This window comes from Anabrus simplex, chromosome 4 (assembly GCF_040414725.1).
Source record: "Anabrus simplex isolate iqAnaSimp1 chromosome 4, ASM4041472v1, whole genome shotgun sequence".
In the NCBI taxonomy this organism is placed as follows: domain Eukaryota; kingdom Metazoa; phylum Arthropoda; class Insecta; order Orthoptera; family Tettigoniidae; genus Anabrus; species Anabrus simplex.
The window spans coordinates 208,866,042-208,870,646 of record NC_090268.1 but is presented as its reverse complement, the minus strand read 5'-3'; positions in this window follow the sequence as shown (position 1 = coordinate 208,870,646).

Here is a 4,605-nt window from a genome sequence, read left to right as displayed (position 1 = left end):
TTCACGGAATGTAGTTTCATGAATTACTCTTGGATTCCCACGAAATAATTACCGGTTAACGGTATTTCGCGAATTTACACGTCCATGAACATATAGTGACGCCCCATCAGAACACAGAACTAATTCTGGATATAATTCCCCACTACTGACGGGCTGAAGAAATATCAACTGTAATACTGTTTTCTTATGGTTGGATCCCTTTGCACTTCTGTGACTTTGTAAGGATCAAATTTCGGTTTTATTGCTTCAATTTGCTGGGCCACTTTCCATAAAGTAATGGCGGGTTTTGGCTCAAGTCCTCCACAAATATCGTGCATTTTTTATGAGTTAAGTTAGTCTGTTATTTAACTCGATTTTTGTTTAGCACTGTAATGTAGCATTCGCAATCGAGTTATAGGAAAGTGTTCGCAGAATTCTCTTCTTACACACCGAGCAGGTTCGTGCTCTAAATATCTACAGCACACAAAATTACACTGTTCAAAATTTCAGAGGCCATGAAAGGCACTAAAGCGATCAACTACCGCTGTATAAGAAACAATCACCCCGTACGCTATACGCAAGGTTATCGCAGACTAGCCGATACCATGACATGACTGTGTGATCTACTTTTACAGTCGATAGGTTCGTGGACTTGCACCCACAATTTAGGCATCACAGTGTACACCTACGTACGTACTACAGTCAACATGTTCGTAGAATGGCGCTAACAGATCAAGGACCACATAGTGTTTTGTCCTGCCCCTTTGTATCGTTTTCCCGTCGTGGTGATCCAGGCGATTTTGACTTCATCATCTCAAATATTAGGTATGGGATTTGCCTAATATTAAAAAATCTTCAAATTTGCCCGTTTCTCAAACTACGGCATTTTCAAATTCGCCCACTGACATTCAACTATCCTTCACAACAGACACCGTGGTTATGGTTATACTGTATCCATGTACCTGGGACTAGCGAACGTCAGTAATAGCAACATCCTGTGGTGCAAACTCTCCGCTATAGTGCACCTGAGCGACAACAGACGACCATTCCTCGAACTTAATGACTCTACCTCGTGTAAGGGTCAGTCGGCTATTGCATCATCCACTCGCCCATACACGGCGCAGGGAATAACCGACACTTTGACTGCGGATCGCACTGCAATACGAACAAGAAACTAGACATTCTGTAAATATTGCATATAATTCACTCATAATCATTTCCATTGTTACGCCAGTTTCGCCTGCCAATAATGAAGTATTTGTTAGATTTAAACTGTCATTCGTGAAATAATATCTGAATTTTAAATCCCGGATGTGTATTTTGCAACAGTGTTGGAAACATAAAACTATGATTGCAGTAGAATCGCAAATTTTGAGTTAGGACACTTTCTTATTCGAGTGCCATATGCTCCAAGAATATCGAAAACGTGTTTTATAAACCTCTGGCGATCGGTAGACTGAACATGTAATAATAATAATAATAATAATAATAATAATAATAATAATAATTATTATTATTATTATTATTATTATTATTATTATTATTATTTCGTGTGGCTATTTATAGCCGAGTGCAGCCCTTGTAAGGCAGACCATCCAATGAGGGTGGGGGCATCTGCCATCTGTAGGTAACTGCGTGTCATTGTGGTGGAGGATAGTGTTACGTGTGGTGTGTGAGTTGCAGGGATGTTGGGGTTAGCACAAATAATAATTAAAGACAGTTTCGGCAAACTGAAGAGCCTCTGATTTATACATAAACTGAGTTGAAACAGAAAAAAGAAATGGCTTCGGATATTAGAAAAAAAGATGATCTTGCTTGTTCTTAAAGAGGCCTAACATCTAGGACATCAGCCCTGAACGGTACAAAATGAGACGAAATGTAATGACAATTCAAAAGTTCAAAATCATCCACTGACCGAAATAAGAAACGAGATGATGAAGAATGAATGGATGTATATGAATTTAAAACAATCAGTGGATCCGACCCAAAAACTATCATAAATATTAGTATTGCTCTCCAAGAGACTGCTTCTAAAGAACAAACCTCAGTTGAGGATGTTTGTTTTCTAAGCGGGTCCAAAATCCAGGTCAAAGGCTCCTCAGAATGGTACTTCAAGCTAGTACAGTAGAACCATGGTAGGCCTATGTGTCATGTTGGGTTACTAATCAAAATTAGCGTAGACCCACACTGTTCCACACATGAGGGCACTACTCACAAGTATTGTACGTCGCACAGGTAACGCAGACGTATGGTGTTTCTCACATATGGCGCCACTCATTGGCAACGCAAACCCATGGTGTTCCTCACCTACGTGTACTAATCACGGGCGCCGGTATTCCCGTCGTGTTCCTCCTATAGTGGGTACTAATCACAGGCAACGCTCTCACAGTTTCACTGGCACGGGGGCTGGCTGTATGTGTCATCTTCATCATCATTTCATCCTCATTACGACGCGCAGGTCACCTACGGGGGTCAAGTCATAAAACCTGCATCTGGCGAGCCGAACTTGTCCTCGGACACTCCCGCCACTAAAAGCCGTTCTCCATTGAATTTCATTTTTTTCACAAACCTACTGTGTACCTAACATATTGGAACTAATCGCAATTAAAGGACCCCCCGTAGTGTTCCCCGCGTGATGGTACTAATCATTAGTAGTTTCATGGTTCTAATAAAAAATCCCTTGGTCGCCCCTTTTAGTCACCTCTCACGACAGGCAGGGGATACCGTGCGTGTATTTTTCATCTGCGTCCCCCACCCACAGGGGGTCAGAGAGAGAGAAAAAAGAAGAAGGTATCTGTCACTTCGAAAAATGAAGTAACGGATGTTGAAAGACAAGAGCCACGAAGGGCGTGAAAATGAAAGACTCCCCAGTCCTCGAATGCTCTAATACCGTCGGGGACAGAAAAGAACAAGAGTTGACCAAGGGAGGTCGGACAGGATAGACGAAAGTGAGGAGCCTGGTACAAGTAAGTGGAAGCAATGCCAAGACTCAGCTAAGGACCCTGTGTTCGCCAATCCACACTCCCAAGTTGAGAGCCCCTTGGGCCCCTCTTAGTTGCCTCTTACGACAGGCAGGAGATACCGCGGGTGTATTCTACATGTGCGTCCCCCACCCGCAGGGGGTGGGACACCTTTTAGTCACCTCCTACGACAGGCAGAGGATACCGCGGATGTTATTCTACCACCTCCGCCCACAAGAGGTCTACACTTCTCCTCAATGTATTCCATGAAAAACAATCTGTCCAGTGTTACCAATCATACTCACAAAGCTCGATAGAAATCGTTCAATACGGCGCTATTTCCAATATTAGTGCTTTTGTCGCGTAAGGGGAACAAAAACCTGTTCGAAACGAACGGACAATGCCTTGCCGACAGCGGGCAGCGCACCGCCAGTAACTAATGAAGTCTGTGTGTCGTTCCCTCCTCTTCCGCCGGGAATCAACTGCTCCCTTAGGGTTGGAGTCCAGTATCGCTATGCAGATTCATTCACCCTAAGGGATGAATAAAATGCGCAATACGAGGGCGAGGTTGGCACAATGTGACTAATTTGTACGCTGCTGAGTCTGCAGTTCCATGCCACTCCATTGGCACTTTCAAATGTGTTAACTCGGCAATATTAATGAAAATTACTGAAGACAATAAAGCCATCCACAGGAGAAGAACAAACAGATAAAGTGGAATTCCGCACATTGGAACAAATGTTATGAGTAGATAAATCATTATTCCACACTCTTGTCTTTCATTTAGAATTCAGGATCCACGCGGTGCATCACAAATTGTCAACTGACGTCACTGTGGACAAAAATATGTATGTAAGAAATATCATGGTAGAAGGAAGAATATGATAGGAAAATACGTGCGTTCCTGCTGAGAGATAAGTTATTATACATGGCAAGAATAGTTGTGAAATGCGGTCTATTAACTACCTAGTACTCTCTACAAAGGGCCTTACATACAATGTGACTACACAGTTATCTTCAGTTCATATTCTTAGCAGCGATTCCAGCTAACGCCTTATTTTATAACTGCCTCTATTAACAAACTTTGCGTACTCACCCGTTATATTGTTTACGACAGCACCAACTACGTATTTCACAACTCACTCAAAAATTTATATTCTTGTACAAAAGCAATCATCTTTATTCAGTTTGAACACACGAACTTTAACTTTAGGCAAGATCTTTGTGATTTTCTTGGAATTACATATTCGAGATTATACAAGTTCCACACGTTCTAGAAAGATTTAGTTCCAGACGCATGGTTTTAGAATGACGTTGAGATAGTTTTAATATATTATGTCATCACATTGTTAATGTAGTGTTGTCCATATTTGAAATGAATTTGTATACTAGTTTTAGCTTTACAATGTTAATTATTTAGCTTCCTGTTTCACATTTTATTTAATATTTAAGTTTAACATTTTAATATTGACTAAAGGCTGAAGATGCCCTCTAGAAAGGGCAAAACATGTACCGTAAAACTCTATAGTTGCATATGAATGTTACCTCATAAAAGTGGATAGTATTGAATAGGTGGACCAATACAATAATCTTGTTGTTTTCTTTTATAACCAGCTATCATGAATCCAATAGTGAATTTAGTGTAGGAGAAGAGGAAGAAGAATAA